The 23,166-nt window shown below is 40.9% G+C and overlaps 1 protein-coding gene across 5 annotated transcripts in view; it reads right to left on the bottom strand.

The window, feature by feature from the left end:
- The window catches only part of LOC139562142 (C-terminal-binding protein 2-like), a 95,625-nt gene that overhangs the window by 23,291 nt on the left and 49,168 nt on the right, over positions 1 to 23,166 (bottom strand). The window lies entirely within an intron of this gene.

The following is a 23,166-nucleotide window of genomic DNA, read 5'->3' as shown; positions in this document are numbered from 1 at the left end:
CACTAAGTTGACTGTGCCATTAAAACAGCTTTGAAAATTCTAGAAAAATGATGTCATGGCTTTAGAAGCTTCTGACATAATTTGAGTCAATTGGAGGTGTACCTGTGGATGTATTTCCAGGCCTACCTTCAAACTCAGTGCCTCTTTGCTTGACATCATGGGAAAATCAAAAGAAATCAGCCAAGTCCTCAGAAAAAAATTGTAGACCTCCACAAGTCTGGTTCATCCTTGGCAGCAATTTCCAAATGCCTGAAGGTACCATGTTCATCTGTACAAACAATACTACGCAAGTATAAACAACATGGGACCACGCAGCCGTCATACCGCTCAAGTCTGTCTCCTAGAGATGGATATACTTTGGTGCGAAAAGTGCAAATCAATCCCAGAACAACAGCAAAGGACCCTGTGAAGATGTTGGAGGAAACAGGTACAAAAGTACACTGCTCAAAAAAATAAAGGGAACACTAAAATAACACATCCTAGATCTGAATGAATGAAATATTCTTATTAAATACTTTTTTCTTTACATAGTTGAATGTGCTGACAACAAAATCACACAACAATTATCAATGGAAATCAAATTTATCAACCCATGGAGGTCTGGATTTGGAGTCACACTCAAAATTAAAGTGGAAAACCACACTACAGGCTGATCCAACTTTGATGTAATGTCCTTAAAACAAGTCAAAATGAGGCTCAGTAGTGTGTGTGGCCTCCACGTGCCTGTATGACCTCCCTACAACGCCTGGGCAAGCTCCTGATGAGGTGGCGGATGGTCTCCTGAGGGATCTCCTCCCAGACTTGGACTAAAGCATCCGCCAACTCCTGGACAGTCTGTGGTGCAACGTGGCGTTGGTGGATGGAGCGAGACATGATGTCCCAGATGTGCTCAATTGGATTCAGGTCTGGGGAACGGGCGGGCCAGTCCATAGCATCAATGCCTTCCTCTTGCAGGAACTGCTGACACACTCCAGCCACATGAGGTCTAGCATTGTCTTGCATTAGGAGGAACCCAGGGCCAACCGCACCAGCATATGGTCTCACAAGGGGTCTGAGGATCTCATCTCGGTACCTAATGGCAGTCAGGCTACCTCTGGCGAGCACATGGAGGGCTGTGCGGCCCCCCAAAGAAATGCCACCCCACACCATGACTGACCCACCGCCAAACCGGTCATGCTGGAGGATGTTGCAGGCAGCAGAACGTTCTCCACGGCGTCTCCAGACTCTGTCACGTCTGTCACATGTGCTCAGTGTGAACCTGCTTTCATCTGTGAAGAGCACAGGGCGCCAGTGGCAAATTTGCCAATCTTGGTGTTATCTGGCAAATGCCAAACGTCCTGCACGGTGTTGGGCTGTAAGCACAACCCCCACCTGTGGATGTCGGGCCCTCATACCACCCTCATGGAGTCTGTTTCTGACCGTTTGAGCAGACACATGCACATTTGTGGCCTGCTGGAGGTCATTTTGCAGGGCTCTGGCAGTGCTCCTCCTGCTCCTCCTTGCACAAAGGCGGAGGTAGCGGTCCTGCTGCTGGGTTGTTGCCCTCCTACGGCCTCCTCCACGTCTCCTAATGTACTGGCCTGTCTCCTGGTAGCGCCTCCATGCTCTGGACACTACGCTGACAGACACAGCACACCTTCTTGCCACAGCTCGCATTGATGTGCCATCCTGGATGAGCTGCACTACCTGAGCCACTTGTGTGGGTTGTAGACTCCGTCTCATGCTACCACTAGAGTGAAAGCACCGCCAGCATTCAAAAGTGACCAAAACATCAGCCAGGAAGCATAGGAACTGAGAAGTGGTCTGTGGTCACCACCTGCAGAACCACTCCTTTATTGGAGGTGTCTCGCTAATTGCCTATCATTTCCACCTGTTGTCTATTCCATTTGCACAACAGCATGTGAAATTTATTGTCAATCAGTGTTGTTTCCTAAGTGGACAGTTTGATTTCACAGAAGTGTGATTGACTTGGAGTTACATTGTGTTGTTTAAGTGTTCCCTTTATTTTTTTGAGCAGTGTATATATATCCACAGTAAAACGAGTCCTATATCGACATGGCCTGAAAGGAAGCTCAGCAAGGAAGAAGCCACTGCTCCAAAATTGCCATAAAAAAGCCAGACTAAGGTTTGCAACTGCACATTGGGACAAATATCGTACTTTTTGGAGAAATGTCCACTGGTCTGATGAAATAAAAATAGAACTGTTGGCCACAATGACCATAGTTATGTTTGGAGGAAAAAGGGGGAGGTTTGCAAACCCGAAGAACACCATCATGTTGCATCATGTATCATGTTGTGGGGGTGCATCGCTGCAGGAGGGACTGGTGCACTTCACAAAATAGATGGCATCATGAGAAGGAAAAATATGTTGATATATTGAAGCAACATCTGAAGACATCCATCAGGAAGTTAAAGCTAGGTCGCAAATGGGTCTTCCAAATGGACAACGACCCCAAGCATACTTCCAAAGTTGTGGCAAAATGAGTTAAGGACAACAAAGTCAAGGTATTGGAATGGCCATCACAAAGCCCTGACCTCAATCCTATAGAAAATTTGTGGGCAGAACTGAAAAAGCGTTGGCGAGCAAGGAGGCCTACAAACCTGACTCAGTTACAACAGCTGTGTCAGGAGGAATGGGCCAAAATTCACCCAACTTATTGCGGGAAGCTTGTGGAAGGCTACCTGAAACGTTTGACCCAAGTTAAACAATTTAAATGCAATGCTACCAAATACTAATTGAGTGTATGTAAACGCCTGAACCACTGGGAATGTGATGAAAGAAATAAAATCTGAAATAAATCATTCTCTCTACTATTATTCTGACATTTCACATTCTTAAAATAAAGTGGTGATCTTAACTGACCTAACACAGGGAATTTTTACTAAGATTAAATGTCAGGATTTGTGAAAAACTGAGTTTAAATGTATTTGGCTAAAGTGTATGTAAACTTCCAACTTCAACTGTATAAGTCTTTGCTAGGTAAAGCTCCGCCTTATCTCAGCTCACTGGTCATCATAGCAGCACCCACCCATAGCACGAACTGCAAAAATCACTGAAGCTGGAGACTCATATCTCCCTCACTAACTTTAAGCACCAGCTGTCGGAGCAACTCACAGATCACTGCACATAGCCCATCTGTAAATAGCCCATCCAACTACCTTATCCCCATACTGTTATTTATTTAGCTCCTTTGCACCCTAGTATCTCTACTTGCACGCTCATCTTCTGCACATCTATCACCACAGTGTTTAATTGCAATATTGTAATTATTTCGTCACTATGGCCTATTTATTGCTTTACCTCCCTTATCCTACCTCATTTGCACACACTGTATATATACTTTTTCTATTGTATTATTGACTGTATGTTTGTTTATTCCATGTGTAACTCTGTGTTGTTGTTTGTGTAGCACTACTTTGCTTTATCTTGGCCAGATCGCAGTTGTAAATGAGAACTTGTTCTCAACTAGCCTACCTGGTAAAATAAAGGTGAAATAAATATTTTTTTATAAAATAAAAATATCCAACACTGTTTGTTTGCAATAAACAACGAGCAACGATAACCCGTGCCTGTTCAGTTATTCATATGATATAGAAAGATGTCACATCACAGCCAAGTAATAATATCAGTCTTTAAAGAGAGGCTGTTATTTTTCTATGTATAACATCAGCTACTAGCAAGCAAGCAGGCAACTAGTCCAACCTGGTAGCTGGCTAGCAGTTGTAAACAACTCTCAAATTACAGCAATTACCTGGCGACATAGAAGACAAATAGCTAACTAGCTAGTACAATTTCTGATTAGCGAGTTGCTAGGCCTACAAGGTTATTGCAGGCTATGGAGCCATCATTGGCATCAGTTAAGGAAATATTTGTGTGGTGATGTACCAAGCCAGAATATTAATTGAAAACGAGGGTTGTCTTTGTTTCCTGACTGCTGAATCAAACATGCGTGCTAGCAAGATAGCCAATGCTATGGCTGAGGCAAACAATTTGTAAAATAAGACAATAACTGGAATTCAGCTAGCTAAATAGCTAGTTAGCTCTAGGTGGTTGGGGGCTACATATGGGCTAGCTCACGTTAGCTAGCTAGATATTGTTTTTACATACATGCATGCTGCACAGTGCCAGTGGGTAAAGATTGGATAAGTTAGAATACAGTGAGATAATTGTCACGATTTTCATATATGGATCAGGTTAGCTAGCTATCTATCCAACATTGCAATTAGAAGCTAGCTGGCTGGCTATGTACTATATTTAGAAAAAAATACATTTATGCATGGCTCTGGCTAGAGTACATGTAGCAGGTCAGCCGCAATGTATGTAGCTAGCATTTCCTCCATGAACGAAGTAAACTATCTAGATAATATCTTTTTACTTTCAAAACATTTAAATATAGAAAAAACACTTAAATGAGTAGTTGTGTCCAAACTTTTGACTGGTACTGTATGTATGGTTATGTATATACAGTACCAGTCAAACATTTGGACACCTACTCATTCAAGGGTTTTTTCTTTATTTTTACTATTTTCTACATTGCAGAATAATAGTGAGATATCACAACTATGAAATAACACATATGGAATCATGTAGTAACCAAAAAAGAGTGTGCAAAGCTGTCATCGAGGCAAAGGGTGGCTACTTTGAAGAATCTCAAATATAAAATATATTTTGAGTTGTTTAACACTTTTTTGGTTACTACATGATTTCATATGTGTCATTTCATAGTTTTGATGTCTTCACTATTATTCTACAATGTAGAAAATAGTAAAAATAAAGAAAAACCTTTGAATGAGTAGGTGTGTCCAACTTTTTACTGGTACTGTATATGTACAGGGGAACCGTATGTATACAGTCACTACTGTAAGTTGCTCTGGATAAGAGTGTCTGCTAAATGACTAAAATGTAAATGTAAAAATCGAGGCTTGATAATCTAGCTAGTCCAATAGTGGTCTGCATATGGTTTTCTATGATTTCTCGAGTCCAGCTTTCCGACGCTCGCAACCCAGAACTACCAGAACAGTTTTGTTTATAAACATTCTGATTTGGTCTATAGGCATAGCGTTTCAAGCTCGAGTTGATTTAAAATGTAATGACATTTAGTGATGTTGAATTCTGTTTGGTTGTCAACGCAACCAAATATCAACATCTGAGGAGACTTATCTGCTTGGATAGTTCTATCTTTGTCACTGACTTAGTCTGGCTTTAAAGGGGAACTCCACTCAAAAACTATCTTTTGGAACTTTTTCATTAGTCCACTGTTGATACAGTCCCAAAATGTTTTGCATTTCAGCAATCAAGTTTTGAAGATATTGGACTTTCAAGAAGCAAAGTGTCACCGGCCATATAATCATGACACTTTGGTTCTTGAAAGTTCAATATCTTGAAAACTTGACTACTGCAATTTTTTTGGTACTGAGCATGATATAATTTAACACCTTACAAACAGTGTTGTCAAACTATTTTATCATTTCTTAATTGTTGTTTTCTTCCAGTTCCGGTGGTATGCATTGAAAGGCCTGGCTGCTTTCTTTTCCAAAACAACTGTGAATTAACTGACTTATTTTCAAATGATCGTCAACGCTGTATTATAAGGAACAACTAACAGGTCTATTTCACTCCAGCAGCTAACAATTCACCTACGGGAACATTGCAGCTCTCAAAACCCGACAACAGAAAGAGTTGGCCACTACTATTCGATACATTGTTTGTGGGGAAATTACCTCTGCCCTCGTCTTGCAATTAAAACCAGTAAATAAATCTCTTGCACTGCTCAAGTGGATACCTACTCAACTAATGTGGAAAATGTTGAGACAATGTGACAGAGGGACGACTCCATGACTTGGAAACAATGCACAATAAGCTAAAAGGGGAAATCAACCTCCTAAAAAATAAAACAGAATCATTTGAAAACCATTCTCATAAATTCAATGTACGAGTCACACGACATGAAACTGGTGTGGAAGTAAACTAACTTTCTTCATGAGCAATCTTTTCTATGAACTGTTTGGGCGGGCAGGACAAGGTTTAAAAAAAAATATAATTGTAACCTTTATTTAACTAGGCAAGTCAGTTAAGAACAAATTCTTATTTACAATGACGGCCTACCAGAAGGCAAAAGCCCTCCTGCGGGGACGAGGGCTGGGACAAAACACACATCACAACAAGAGACACCACAACACTACATAAAGAGAGAGACCTAAGACAACAACATAGCATGGCAGCAACACATGAAAACAAAGCAAGGTAGCAACACAACATGACAACATAGTAGTAACACAACATGGTACAAACATTTATGGGTAACAGAAAACAACACAAAGGGCAAGACGGTAGAGACAACAATACATCACACGAAGCAGCCACAACAGTCAGTAAGTGTCCATGATTGAGTCTTTGAATGAAGAGATGGAGATAAAACTGTCCAGTTTGAGTTTTTTTTGCAGCTCGTTCCAGTCGCGAGCTGCAGCGAACTGAAAAGAGGACCCAGGGATGTGTGTGCTTTGGGGACCTTTAACAGAATATGACTGGCAGATAAGGGGGAATGAAGCCTAAGAGGGTTTTTATAAATAAGCATCAACCAGTGGATCTTACGACGGGTATACAGAGATGACCAGTTTACAGAGGAGTATAGAAGTATAGAGTGCAGTGATGTGTCCTATGAGGGGCATTGGTGGCAAATATGATGGCCGAATGATAAAGAACATCTAGCCACTCAAGAGCACCCTTACCTGCCGATCTATAAATTACGTCTCCGTAATCTAGGATGGGTAGGATGGTCATCTGAATCAGGGTTAGTTTGGCAGCAGTGGTGAAAGAAAAGCGATTACGATAAAGGAAATCAAATCTAGATTTAACCTTGCCTGCAGCTTTGATATGTGCTGAGAGAAGGATAGTGTAACGTCTAGCCATACTACCAAGTACTTGTGTGAGGTGACTACCTCAAGCTCTAAAACCTCAGAGGTAGTAATCACACCGGTGGGGAGAGGGGCATTCTTCTTACAAAACCACATGATGTTTGTTTTGGAGGTGTTCAGAACAAGGTTAAGGGCAGAGAAAGCTTGTTGGACACTAAGAAAGATTTGTTGTAGAATTTCTAACCTAAAATCCGGGAGGGGTCAGCTGAGTATAAGACTGTATCATCTGCACATAAATGAAAGAGAAAGCTTCCTACTGCTTGAGCTATGCTGTTGATGTAAATTGAAAAGAGCGTGGGGCCAAGGATCGAGCCTTGGGATACTCCCTTGGTGACAGGCAATGGCTGAGACAGCAGATGTTCTGACTTTATACACTGCACTCTTTTAGAGAGGTAGTTAGCAAACCAGGCAAAAGACCCCTCAGAGACACCGATACACAGGAATGGAATGGTCTACTGTATTAAAAGCTTTGGCCAAGTCAATAAAAATAGCAGCACAACATTGCTTAGAATCAAGGGCAATGGTGACATTATTTAGGACCGTTAATGTTGCAGTAACACATCCATAACCTGAGCGGAAACCAGGATGCATACCCAAGAGAATACTATAAACATCAAGAAAGCCAGTCAGTTGATTATTGACAAGTTTTTCCAACACTTTTGATAAACAGGGGAAAATAGAACCTGGCTTATAACAGTTAGGATCAGCTTGACCCTTTAAATAAAGGACGCACCGCGGCTGCCTTCCAAGCAATGGGAACCTCCACAGAGAGGAGAGACCAGGTAAAAAGGTCAGAGATAGGCTTGGCGATGATAGGGGCAGCAACCTTAAAACGTTTTAGGGATAGGGGGCAGCATTTTCACTTTGGATGAATAGCATGCCCAGAGTGAACTGCCTCCTACTCTGTCCCAGATGCTAATATATGCATATTATTATTACTATTGGATGGAAAACACTCTGAAGTTTCTAAAACTGTTTGAATGATGTCTGTGAGTATAACAGAACTCATATGGCAGGCGAAAACCTGAGAAAAATCCAACCAGGAAGTGGGATATCTGAGGTTGGTCGATATTCAACTCATCGCCTATTGAATTCACAGTGGGATATGGATCTGTTTTCACTTCCTACGGCGTCCACTAGATGTCAACAGTCTGTAGAACCTTGAATGAAGCTTCTACTGTGATGTGGAGCCGGATGAGAGGGGAATGAGTCAGTGGTCTGGCAGAGAGCCAGGTCCTGGTCACGCGCATTCCACATGATATCGACTTGCGTTCCATTACTTCTTTAGACACAAAGGAATTCTCCGGTTGGAACGTTATTGAATATTTATGATAACAACATCCTAAATATTGATTCTATACTTAGTTTGACAAGTTTATTCGACCTGTAATATAACTTTTGAAGTTTTCGTCCGACGTTCGCCTGGACCTGCACGAGCGTTTGGATATGTGTACATTATCGAACAAAACAACAATTTATTGTGGAACTAGGATTCCTGGGAGTGCATTCTGATGAAGATCATCAAAGGTAAGGGAATATTTATAATGTAATTTCGTATTTCTGTTGACTCCAACATGGCGGAGAAATTTTGTTTCTATCTGAGCGCCGTCTCAGAATATTGCATGGTTTGCTTTTTCCGTAAGGTTTAAAAAAAATCTGCCACAGCGGTTGCATTAAGAACAAGTGTATCTTTAATTCTATGTAAAACATGTATCTTTCATCAAAGTTTATGATGAGTATTTCTGTTATTTGATATGGCTCTCTGCAATTTCGCCGGATATTTTGGAGGCATTCCTGAACATGGCGCCAATGTAAACTGAGATTTTTGGATATAAATATGCACATTATCGAACAAAACATACATGTATTGTGTAACATGATGTCCTATGAATGTCATCTGATGAAGATCATCAAAGGTTAGTGATTCATTTTATTTCTATTTCTGCTTTTTGTGACTCCTATCTTTGGCTGGGAAAATGGCTGTGTGTTTTTTGGACTTGGCGATGATCTAACATAATCATATGTTGTGTTTTCGCTGTAAAGCATTTTTAAAATCGGACACAATGGGTAGATTAACAAGATGTTAATCTTTCATTTGCTGTATTGGACTTGTTAATGTGTGAAAGTTACATATTTCCAAAAAATATTTTTGAATTTCCCGCGCTGCCTTTTCAGTGGAATGTTGTCGAGGGGTTCCGCTAGCGGAACGTGTGTCCTAGAAAGGTTAAAGGAGGGACTAAACCATCTGACCCAGAGGTTTTTTGGGGGTCAATTTTAAGGAGCTCCTTTAGCACCTGGACTCAGTGACCACCTGCAGGGAGAAACTTTGTAGCGGGGCAGGGGTAAAAGAGGGAGGAGCATCGGATATAGTCGCATTAAAAGGGGTGGGAGATAAGGAAATGTTGGAAGGTCAAGGAAGCATGGCTGAGTCAAATTGGAATCCTGACTTAATGAAGTGGTGATTAAAGAGCTCAGCCATGTGCTCCTTGTCAGTAACAACCACATCATCAACATTAATGGACATGGGCAGCTGTGAGGAGGAGGGTTTATTCTCCAGAACTTTAACCATTTTCCAGAACTTCTTGGGGTTAGATCCACAGAGAGAGAACTGCTCCTTAAAATAAGTAACTTTGGCCTTCCGGATACTCTGAGTGCACTTATTTCTAATTTGCCTGAACGAGAGCCAGTCAGCCTGAGTATGTGTGTGCCGAGCGATTTGCCAAATGGAATTCTTGAGGTGGAGTAACATGCTGACCAGACCACACGCGCAAGTTGATTTTGTCCACCCACACTAGACGGGATCAGGACACACAGGTAGAAATATCAAAACAAACTCTGAACCAATTATATTAATTTGAGGACAGATCGAAAAGCATTAAACATTTACTCCGACAATTAATCCACAGATAACCGGTCAACCGAGTTTGTTTCTAGTAATCTCTCCTCTTTCCTTCAGGCTTCTTCTTCTTCTTTGAACTTTATATGGCGGTTGGCAACAAACTTTACGGTAAATTACCACAACCGACTGGAGTGTGGACCTCAGTTCATCTTTCAATCAACCATGTGGGTATATGCTCCTAAAAACCAATGAGGAGAAGGGAGAGGCAGAACTTACAGCGCATTGAGCGTCACAAATAGAACCCAGCTCTATTTTAGCTCCTGGCTACGCAGACACTCACTGACGCACATGAGCAGTGTGGGTGCAATGATTGAATAACATGTATGTGTACATTTATCTTGCAACACGTGACATGTCCGGTCTGGTCAGCAAGTAACTCTGCCAGATCACAGTCGAACCAGGGGCTGAAGCTGTTCTCATTTTCTTGATGGGCGCGTATTTGTTAACAATACCACTGAAAATATCAAAAAAAGAAGGTCCAAGCGTCTTCGACAAAGGGGATCAAGCTGATTCTATACCAATTTACAGAGGCCAGGTCATGAAGGAAGGCTTGCGCATTAAAGTTTTTTAGCAAGCGTTTCACTGAGCAGCCATTACGAACACAGGCTGTAAAAATAGTGATCACTAAGGTCATTACAGAAAACACCAGACTGATACCTATCAGGATTATTTGTAAGGATAACACCAAAGAGAGTAGCCTTTTCTGGGTGTTTGGAGTCATACCTTGTAGGATTGGTAATAATCTGAGAAAGATTTAGGGATTTCCATTGCTTTAGGACTTGGTCAGGTGGTTTACGAATTTCCCAGTTTAGGTCACCTAGAAGGGCAAATTAAACTTAGTGTAAGGGCCCAGGAGAGAGCTTAGGGCATTTAGGGTACAGGCCGGTGCTGATGGTGGCCGATAACACCCAGCAACAGTCAACAAAGAGTTATTTGACAGTTTAATGTGTAAAACCAACAAATCAAATTGTGTGGGGACAGACTTGGTGGAGACAACCAAGCACTGAAGTGGTTCCTTGGTAAAGATTGGCACTCCACCACCGTTGGAAGAGAGCAGAAATCAGGGAAGCAGATATCAGAGCACAAATCAGAATTGGGGCTAGCCACTGTAGATAAGCCAGGTTGTATATGCACATTTCCAGGTATAAATGAGCAGTATATAATCATGGCAGAGGACAGGGAGAGCTCTGCAGTGTTGATTTATAACATTTGAATGTGCATTAGATGGCAACAAGATCATATTGTACAGCAATTTCATCAGGTAACATGAATCCAAAGCCGGCAATAGGTGGTTAGAATAGAATGGGAGGCCAAGAGTCCGTGAAACCAATAGAGAGTCAGAGTCCCGAGTGTGGGAACAAACAGACTGTCCCACGGTTAGGTAAACAAACAAGTTCACAGTCAACAAAGCACGCAGGTGTCTAGAGGCAAAAAGCATATAACACTAGAGAAAATATAACAACTTGGGGCTAGACATTGTAAGTTCAGTGTCACTCGCCCCAACAATGCATGTGTGCTGGAGGTGAGCGAAAGCTCGGGAGAGAGGGGGGAGTGTGGCGGGGGTACCTGTTAGAGGTCGACCGATTATGATTTTTCAACGCCGATACCGATACCGATTATTGGAGGACAAAAAAAGTCGATTCACTTAAAATAAGGTCTGTGTTTCGTGTAGGTTTACACCACCTTGCCAATTTTATAACTATGTAGATATCCATAGGACAAGGTAACTCTGATCAATATTGGCTAAATATAAGCGAAGATCATTTTTTTTGTAGAGTGGATTTATGAAAATATGTTGACAAACGTTACCTTATCCTAGTGAGATTTACACGGGTATCAAAATGTCGAGGCGGTTTAAGCCTGCACGAAACACAGACCTTATTTGAAGTAGATCAAGACATTCTCTATTGAAGACATGAACGGTAAAATAACGAAGGAACCCCTTTCAAGTTCAGCCGCAAGTTATTACAGGAATTATAACGCGTCGACTATTTCTCTCTAAACCATATACCTTTGACTAATCCGGAAACTATCACCTCGAAAACAAAACGTTTATTCCGTTCCGTATTTTATCTAACGGGTGCCATCCATGAGTCTAAATATTCCTGTTACATTGCACAACCTTTAATGTTATGTCATAATTACGTAAAATTATGGCAAATTAGTTCGCAAAGAGCCAGACGGCCCAAACTGTTGCATATACCCTGACTCTGCGTGCAATGAACGCAAGAGAAATGACACAATTTCACCTGGTTAATATTGCCTGCTAACCTGGATTTATTTTAGCTAAATATGCAGGTTTAAAAATATATACTTGTGTATTGATTTTAAGAAAGGCATTGATGTTTATGGTTAAGTACACATTGGAGCAATGACAGTCATTGATTGATTGTTTTTTATAAGATAAGTTTAATGCTAGCTAGCAATTTACCTTAGCTTACTGCATTCGCGGCACAGGCAGGCTCCTCGTGGAGTGCAATGTAATCAGGTGTTAGAGCATTGGACTAGTTAACTGTAAGGTTGCAAGATTGGATCCCCCGAGCTGACAAGGTTAAAAATCTGTCGTTCTGCCCCTGAACGAGGCAGAACGTTCCTAGGCCGTCATTGAAAACAAGAATGTGTTCTTAACTGACTTGCCTAGTTAAATAAAGATTAAATAAAGGTGTAAAAAAAATTATAATAAACCGGCAAATCGCCGCCCCAAATAAATCTCAGCTAAGTAGCTAATGTAGCTAGCAAGTCCCTGTCTGTCTTTTCCACGTGGAAAAGGAGGTCGTTAGCTAGCTATATCCTTTCAGTGTCAGCGAATGGTCCTTTACAACATCCAAACAAAGTTGTTCTGTGGCTGTTGTATTTTGGGGATTCTGAGGAGGATATCTTCTCTGCACAGATGGAGGAGGCATCAAAGGCCTCTGCAGTGGGAAGGGGGGGGGGGGGGGGGGCAGTGAACCTCTTCCTTCATTGTTAGGCTCAAGAGTTTTCACACCTCTCACTTCACACTTCAGTGCTAATTTCAGTCAGATTCTTTCCTAGCAGCTTGGTAGCCTTATTTATTAAGCTTAATATAATAAGCTGGGTCCCATGCCACTGATAAACATTGTGCACTGCAACGGATCCCGGTGTATGATTGTACGGATCCACAGTTTTGAAGTCAAACGGTAAATTGTTTGCCTAGCAGCAGAATCGGGGCCTCTGACCTATGCTGAGAAGAGGTTCAGCATCTACCCAGATCTGAGAGCCGAGCTGCTGAAACAGAGGGCGACCTACAGCTAGGTGAGATCTCAGCTACGCAAGCTAAACCTGAGGTGCGGCTTCATCCATCCGACAAAACTAATCTTCATCTTCCAGAATACAACACACACGTTTTCCAATCCCAAGGAGGCTCAAGACTTCTTTGAGAAGCACATCAAGCCCAACACACAAGGAGACGATCCGACAGATCTAGGCTAACCCTAATTTGACAGGCTCAATACTCAGGTATGCTATCCATGCCCAATCATGCAGCCTGCCTATGGCTATGGTGCTATCCTCAGCATAAGACAATTATGAGGACACCCCCTCAATTGGATATTATTGCTGAACATTGGACTTCATTATTATTATATTGCCTATTGTTCAGGACATTTAGACAATGATGACACCATGCCAATTAGTTAACAATGAACAATATTTTGAAGTGTCATACAGACTGGTGCTGCTTGCTTGTGTGGATACAGTGTATTGCATCCCTATATGGGTTAATGTGGCAATATAAATTGAAAGCTATTCCCCTAATATTTTTATTGTACTACCGTCAAGGATAGGTGGCCAGTCCCATATGGGCTACCGCACAATTCCTTAAAAAAAATGTCTGTCCACCTCCTTTTACGCTACAGAATTTATTTCCCAGGGAGGACTTGGGCTACAGGCCACGATTAATTATTGTGAAGATTATAGACTGTGTTTCTTGTACTGTGCTTTTATTTAGTATTTTAGTATTTTTTTGTTTACATAGCATAGAGCACAAAAATGCTTTATACAAAATGACCTAAACATGTTTTAAGGTCATTTAAACCTTATTGCTAATAATAATGATAATAATGGATCAAGGGTTATTGCTTCTACAGCCATCCTATTTGACTGTCTAGGCTTGAATTTCTGTTTCATTTAGCCTACTGTTTCCTTTTCTTTCTTTCTTCATTACCCACCCTTACTCATCAATTCTGCAAACGTATGTTTAAAGGTCTGATAAATGGTTCCTTATATTATCTTTAACTAGTTTTTTATTTTTCAAATACCTTAAGATCTAAAAAAAAATATGCTGCTTAAGAGATTCCATATGTAAGGCTGCCACTCACTGTTATGCTGCAACCCTGTAATGATAGTGCAGGGTGGGGGGAACCGTGGAGGGGGGGCCTGGAGACGTCATTAATATTTTTTTAGATTTTGTTTTACAATGGCAACGCTAGCTATTCGCTCTTGGAATTTGAAAGGCTGTAATAGTCTTATCAAACCTATAAAAAGCCCTGCATTTTATCACTGGAGACAATTTTTGTACACATCATTGCCTTTTATATAGCTCTGTTGGCTGGGAGTCTCTGACTGCCAGAAGGGCCCAACATTGTCTGCTATTTGTATATAAAGCAGTTCTCTAGAAACTCCCATACAACCTCACCTCACCTCACTTCTTAATTGGAAATCCAGCCATCGTCAGACTCGCTCTCAACACTGGCTGGTTGTAGAGGTTCCGCGGGTCTCCACAGAGTCCAGAAAGATTACTTTTATTTACTGTGCCCCTAGCGCATGGAATGACCTGCGGGTTACTTTGAGGCTTGACTCTGGTCTCGAATGGTCAGTTGGGAACTTTGATGAGGAATGTGGTGAAGGAGAACTGCACTTTTTTGATTGATGTGTAATTGTATCTGTCGCTTTTAATTCCATTTGTTGTATTGAGCCTGGTCATGTTCATTTATTGTTCCCAGGGTACCCTTGTAAATGAGACCCTGGTCTCAATGGGTTTTCCCTGGTTAAATAAAAGGTACAACATAAATTATAATAACCTTACAGCTGTCTTGATATCCTAGCAAGAAACCATATTGATATAGCAATGCTCCAAGAAACACACCTGGTCCAAAAGGACGCACATAGTATACAAACTATCTGCTTTTTCATCAGCCCCAAACAAAACTAAATGTGTAATCCTAACGATACATAAGAAACTCAAAGTCACCATCTTGGGTAAAGGTAAATGAGGACAATAAATTATAAACAGTTGAAATTGTTGTCATTGTTACATATTCGTACATATATACAATATACATTGTACATATTCTTGATTTATGATTGTGATGTTTACATTATTTCAAGTGTAACTTCAGTTTAACAAATGATTTAGTTATAGCGTGATACATGCGTTACACACAATGCAATCTCAAGGTACAGTATCAGAGGTCCCATTATTTAGAATGTTGCATGGGTAAGTTCATGGCACAGCTCATATCGTATGTTTTTTGACTGACAATTTCCTTTGTCCATCGTAGCTCGACTCACATTGAAAAATCACTAACTACATTTTAGGACACAAAATCTCCATTGTGTGTCTAAAGCCTTAAATTAATACTTTGGGATTTGGCAATGAAGCCCTTTATCTATTTCCCCAGAGTCAGATGAAATAGTGGACACCATTTGTAAGTCTCTGCATCCAGTATGAAGGAAGTTAGAGGTGGGTTTGTGAGCCAACACTAACTAGCGTTAGCGCAATGACTGGAAGTCCCATAGACTTTTAGTCATTGCGCTAATGCTAGTCAGCAACTTCCATCAAACTGCACACAGAAACATAAAAATGGTATCCACAAGCTCATCTGACTCTGGGGAAGTAGATAAGGACTTAATTGCCAAAACCCCAAAGTATCCCTTTAAAGTTAAAAAAGGTGTGACTTGCCTTGAGTTGTTTTTCATTGTCAATCACTCGCTACCGAAAGGATAAAGGACGAGATTGACAGACAGGATGTTCAGGTAGGAGGTAAAAATATGGCTTGAGGGTAAAGACAATGGGGGATAAGAGGGAGGGGAGAGAGTGAGAATGTAGTTAGGATGAGAACCCTGGTGTGTGACCAAGTGAAGTGGCAACCAGAATGTCTTATTGAGGTTTGATGGCCATATTTGCATATCTATTATCTTGCCTCATTTTTTAAATTTTGTTTCATTACTCAGGTCTGAAGGGGTAAATGGTTCCTTATTTTGTGTTTTACTTTCTTTATTTTTTAGTACCTTAATAAGACCTAAAAAAAAATGTGCTTAAGCGATTCCATCTGTAAGGCCGCCACTCACCGCTATGTTGCAACCATGCAATGCAGTGGTTACCAACAGTTGATTGTGATCGACTGGTCGATCTCCAAGGCATTCCTAGTTGATCGCCAACATTTCTGTAAAAAACAACGATAAGCCTTGCGCCCTGTTGGTGGTAGGTGCACCCGATTCAGCTCCCCTGCACGCTGGGTTGGCAACATGTTCCCATTTTGAACCATATTTCTGAAGGTACAAACTGCCATCCCGGCGGGCCCAAGGGGAGCAAATCAAGTGCACTATAGGCCTACCATCGGCCAATCGGATAGTTCATTTTACCATATCTGCAGTAACGTATTCAGACGTAAAAGAAAGCTACCACAAAGTTGATACTGTGAGATTTCTAAACTTTTAAAACCATGACTAGAGATAGACTGTCAACGAATATAGCAAAAGAGAAAAGAGCTCAAAAAACAATCATACGCTCCCAAATATTGTGCATTAACGTAATCTGATATTTTTCGGGTGTGTAAACTGCACTCGTGCTTGGAAAGGGTTGTCACTAGTTACCACAGCCGCAAAGTCAAAATGGGCTATATCGTAGAAAGTCTTGAAAACAAAAATGTGCTTTTTAGTCTTCATTTAAGGTTAGCAGTGTGGTTAACTCTTTCCAGGCAGATCGTTCTAATTTCGGAATAATAGTTATGATTAACTGCCTTAAAGGTGCACTATGCTCCACCACTTCCTGGTTGCTAAAATTCTAATAGTTTGCCTAATTTCAGTTTATGTGATAAAACAAGCAAGTATAGTGTAGAAAATCATTGTACAATCTAAACCGCTGTGAAATATCTCGTCTATAACCAAAAATATTGTATTTTTGGTTATAACCGAAAGTAAAATACGAAAAAACTAAACATAAGAACATGAAGTATAGAAATAGCGCACATAGAAACGATCTACCGCTTCTTAGACTTGCTTTCAATGAGAATGACAGATCTATAGTTGTTTGTGTTGTGCCCACCATCAGTTGAGACAGCATGCTCTTGAATAGAAGGTGGGTGTCATGTTTTGACTGATAAATGTACAAAAATTTGAATAAAATAGACATTTCAACTTTCAACTGGTAGCACAAAGATGGTTGGAGGTCCACACATCAGAGAATGTTGACTTGAATGGGAATATCAATTGTTTTAAATTATACTGACAATCCATAGGAAACCTATTGAAATCATAGAAATGTAATTTAAATATTGCATTTAAGTTGATGTTCATTGGTGGGTAGACCGGTGGCTATATTTGTGCAGTAGTTGGAAGTTAAAATGTCAATATTTTTTTTTATGATGTACCCACTATATTGCAGTGGTCTGAAGGGATTTCTCCATTCTATGAAATATATTTCTATGATTGAAATGACACCCACCCTGTATTCAAGACTATGCTGTGTCTCAACCGATGGCAGGCACAACACAATTACCTCAGATTATGTAAAATAGAGTATAAGCTACAACATATGCAAAATTAATAAAAAATATGAGTTTACGAATGTTTTGATCATTTACGTTAAAGGTAAATAAATATACTTAACTTTTTTTTCAAGAAATTATAAAATAGTTTGAATATTTATCTTTTTCCATTGATAAAGATATGGATGTCTGATGGTAGGGTGGGGCATTACAAATGGGTCAACTTTTAGCACCTCTATCTCCTAAATGTTTTGGCAGTTAGGCCCAAAATGTCCCTTTCTGACCACTTCGACCATGGGCCAAAATGTATGGAAAGTTTCTTTCAAATCAAAAGGAATGCGGTCAAAAAGTGATTGAAATCAGATGGAACGACCCACACACAAACATACACAAGCACATACGCGCACGCATACTCGCAAGCACACATACACTCACAATGTGTTAACCCTTTTCTGACCCCCCTGCTACAGTGGTATTGGTGGTGGTAGTAACAGCAATGAAGGGTTAATGAACTCTCAGCCAAAATCAATTAGTCAAAACCAGGTCAGAGAGAACGAGGGAGAGTAGAGAGCTGAGCTCCCGCTACCAGAATACACACAATGTAGAGTACACACTGCATGGGACAACAGAGGGGCTGAACACACACACACACACACACACACACACACACACACACACACACACACACACACACACACACACACACACACACACACACACACACACACACACGCACACGCACACACACACACCCTCCCCTTTACCCAAACACACTTGCACTCTGTAACAGTCCAAAATATATTTGAGTCTAATTTAGGCTCAGTGCTGTTCTAAACCCAAACACAGTACTAACAGATTGTGTACATCTAGGGCTAGTAGTCTGAAGGAGTAAGTCTAAGCCATTTTACGGCTAGGGGGTCACAGACAAAATGCCCTACTACAGGACTTAACCTGCATTTCTAAGAAGTCTGCCTTCAATTAGAAATCATTCCACAACCAACACAACCTTCTAGGAACACACACAAACACCACTTCAGTGGGAGAGAATGGATAACCATTGATTGACACTGTAATGTTAGAAGTTGCATATAGGCCTCACATATCAATGACAAAGACTGATTGATTAGGAAGTTTATTTTAAATGACTCCATTCACCAAACCCGTTGTAAATCCACCACTGTGTCAGCCTAGAAGAAGCCGTTCTGCATACTGTGGCTAACTGGTGTTAACGTGCCTGTTTTGCGAGGGCTATAGAGAGAGAAAGAGAGCGAGAGAGAGAGAGAGAGAGAAAGAGAGCGAGAGAGCGAGAGAGAGAGAGAGAGAGCGAGAGAGAGAGAGAGAGAGAGAGGGGGGGAAGGAGGAAGACGGTACAGCAGCAGGTGGACTCCAGATGTTGTCTCTCTGGGGGAAGGTGTCTGAGATCTGGAACTCTCTCCATCTCTCTCTCCTTTCCTCCTCTGTATGTGACATTAGCCATCTGTCTGGTTACAGAGACAGAGAGAGAGAAAGAGAAAAAGAGTGATAGAGAGAGAGAGGACAGAGACAGAAAGAGAGAGAACGCGAGAGAAGCACCCTTATACTGCCCTCCCATACACTGCCTACAAAGAAACACATCTAAAACACACACACACACACACATTATGTGCACATTAGCCAGCACACACACAGCTGGGGCCTGTTCAGACTCAGACGCACACGCACACACACACACAGCTGGGGCTGGGTTCTGTTCCAGCTGAAGGCAGAAAGCTCTCTGGGGAGATGTCAGCTCACAACACCATGGATGGAGTTACAGCAGAACACACAATTTACACACTTACACAGACACAGCTGGAAAAGCTAAATGAGGTGTAGCAGTGCTTGTTTATTAGTGCTGATGTTGTCTCACCAGAGCCATGATGAAAGAGACTGACTCCTAGCACATGAGCTAACGTAGTCATGTGCCGCTGGTGTGTGTGTGGAATTGAATCAAGTGGTGTAAAGTACTTAAGTAAAAATACTTTAAAGTACTACTTAAGTCGTTTTATGGAGCATCTGTTCTTTATTATTTATATTTTTGACTACTTTTACTTTACTACATTCCTAAAGAAAATAATGTACTTTTTACTTAATACATTATCCCTCACTAAACACAAATGCATCGTTTGTAAATTATGTCTGAGTGTGGGAGTGTGCACCTGGCTTTCCGTACATTTTAAAAACAAGAACATGGTGCCATCTGCTTTCCTTAATATAAGGAATTTGAAATTATTCATACTTTTACTTTTACTTTTGGTACTTAAGTATATTTTAGCAGTTACATTTACTTTTGATTCTTAAGTATATTTAGAACCAAATACTTTTACTCAAGTAGTATTTTACTTGGTGACTTTCACTTTTACAGGGAATAACCTTCTATTAAGGTATCTATACATTTGGGTATTTTTTCCACCACTGATTGAATCACACGTGAAATCCCTCTCGTAAGGTTTAGAAGTTGGATAAGACTTGACAGCGAGACATTCTAACTTCACAAAGCTATCACATCTAGGCACGTTATTGTCAGATCGCATAACTACTTTTGTCAGATAGATACCTTAAGGTATAAAATCAACATAAAAGACCTGATAGAATAGGAATAGGCACAGAGAGAGTAGGGACACATGTTGAGGTGGAGAGCAGGACTCCTAACCTTGAAGGGCTGTTCCCTTACAGCTACTACTGTACAGCCACACAGACAATGAGATTCCCCTTCCAAGATGGCCTCCCTCTGGTAAAACACAGCCAGCCAGCTTAGTGAGAATTTCTCTCCTGCAAAGCTTCTATATTTCCATATATTCTCATCTGGAGAAAATAAGGTTAGTGCAGCCACTTCTGCTCAGTAATTTAATACCCATGAAGTTTTCATTTTCTCTAGATGAATTATTAAATGTGACCTGCTGCTTGGCAGAGAGGTAGAGTAAAAGAGAGGTAGAAGAGAGGGAGTGTGAAAGAGAGGGAGGAGGAATGAGGTCAGATACGGCTTCCAATTTATTGTTCCCATTCTTTCCCCTTTAATTTTCGTACTCTAACTCTTTCTCTCTCCCCCTCAGTCTCTCTCTCTAGCTCACGCACACCGTCTGTCCCCAGCCGTCCTCACACTATCTCAGATAGCAAACCATACTGTATAATTCCGATAGATCATCTATGGAATAAATGATGATATTACAAAATAGCTAAATTAAAAGGTTGACCATCAGATTATAACGTTAAATGCTATGTCTAGTTACAGTCTTTTCTATTGCATGTAGAATTTGGATGTGAGGGATTATAATCTATTCATTCATTTCTATGGGATTACCCAACCATGGGGTGTGTACCGTATTCTCCCCTCCCTCCCCATTTCCTCCTGTCCTCACCCTTTAAAGGGACAATCTGCAGTTGCTACATACATTTTGGGACTTATAAATTAATGATATGTACCCATTGATTCTTGAAGGATATGACTTAGAAATGTCTTAGTTCAACTGTCGTGCCCCGTCAGAACCAAAATATAAGATTGTTATACTTGAATGTTCGAAAACAAAGTAAATATAGATAAACACTATATAGCCTCAAAACATGGTTACAACTATTATTTTGATACCATGGATGGTCAGTCCTTGCATCCATAGCTCTGTCTATGAATTTGAGTGGTCACATTTCTCCAGCCCTATCCCTCAGCTTTTTACCCAAACAATGGCGGGGAGGGCGCTTCTATATAGTTTCAACTACTGATTGCCACATTAACAGATGGCATAATGGGAATTTCCGCTCATCTAATCTCTCTCTCTCTCTCCCTCTGCACAACTCAAAACCACAACCACAGTCATGAATGAATGTGCAGAGCTGAGTACGGAGAAGCAATACAGAAACATTTTTCTCTCGTTCTGATGTTTCTTGTGTTGCATTCACGTTCCTTATTTCTGCAGACAAATCGAAAGAGAGGGTGAGCGATAGAGAATATTTGCACTTTGCAGATGTAATCGTAGTGCGAGGCAGAGCCACAATAGGTAGATAGAGAGATTGTCTTTATATTACCAGTTGACCATTAGTGATGAGGACAATTTACAAAAAAACATCTGCTTGGGAGTACTCTACTTTCTCACCCTTTTGACCTTTCAATTACCCCTTTTTTCTCCTCATATACACTCATTTACTCAATAATATATATGTCTATCTCAAGAATGCACGCAGCTCTACTGTTTGAAGGACAAACGTCCCTGATGGATAAGTCTTTCACATTACAAGGAAATGCTGTACTTGTAGGTTCCAAAAAGACACAACTCGACATGACTGTCTGAAGTTATTCACAACGCGCACACAATATCTAGAACGTGTTAATGTCGCCATGTACCCAAGGCCGTGTAACCGGTGCAAAGTCAGGCACTTGTCTATCATGGGAACTAAAGTTTACCCACTACACAACCTCTCCAGGGAGGACTCACTGAAAGGCATGATAAAGACCATCACTTTTGACCTCCAGCCAAGATTACACCTGGAGCTTTACCCTCAGACAGGGGGTGGCCCCTGCTGACAGCCTCATCTCATCACCAAGGCGACCCCATCCTTAACTGATGGCTGACTACGCCATCACAAAGCCCCTCCTCCATCACCAGGCAGTATACAATATCTAGCCTAATGCACACTGACTCAATGCTTCTTAATCCTTCACTGGAACCACTGTGTGTGGATCTAAATACTGAACTCATTTCAAAATATAATCTACCATCTAGAGAATCAACTGCACCACAGATCATAATGCCCATCACACTATGGAAGAGCGTCTAGTTTGTCACGCGAATACTGACCTGGACTGGCATCACGCTGTGTGGAGTCTGAGTGGAAGCACTCCCAGGGAGGAACTAAGGAAGAGGAGGTGCCACTCAGCCATATATGGGCATGATAAAGATGGGTGATGTCTGGAATGACCATATATGGACCTTTACACGATGGGACTTCCCATAGCACCAAATATTGGCAACTAAATCATTTAAGGGCATAATTAATGGGGAGGAAAAGTCTTGCTTCACTAAGGGTGATACTAATGAACTGATTGAGCCTATTGGCATATCACATCTAATGATTTATGTAGGTTTACTAATTATGGATTATGAAGACGGTTGAGCAGAATATCTCAAACGGTTGAGATATTCCATATATCATGTTGTCAAATGTCAGAAATCATACTCAGATAGACATACTCCATGCAACCAAAATAACTGTTGAACCTGATGATTTCTACAATGCAAAATTATATAATCTCCCACTCTCATAAAGGACACACGACAGTACTGCTTCTTGGTCATATTTCACGAGGTGACTAAAACCTCATAATTATTTACATTTAAGTCACTTAGCAGACACTCTTATCTAAAGCAACTTACAGTAGTGACTGCATTCATTTTCCTAGTTTTTTCATACTGGTCCCCCACAGGATTTGAACCCACAACCCTGACATTGCAAGTGCCATGCTCTACCAACTGAGCTACAGCATTCGCTCAAGCACCCTTTTTTCAAGGAAGTGCCATTAAATGCAAATGTCCCCACTCCAGTGAAACCTTTCCTCCACTCCCTAACCGAGAAGGTAATCTTTCTGTGATTATGACCAAAACCCCCGTTGCCTAG

Source organism: Salvelinus alpinus, chromosome 32 (genome assembly GCF_045679555.1).
Source record: "Salvelinus alpinus chromosome 32, SLU_Salpinus.1, whole genome shotgun sequence".
Lineage (NCBI taxonomy): Eukaryota > Metazoa > Chordata > Actinopteri > Salmoniformes > Salmonidae > Salvelinus > Salvelinus alpinus.
This window is presented reverse-complemented; position numbering and strand designations above follow the sequence as displayed.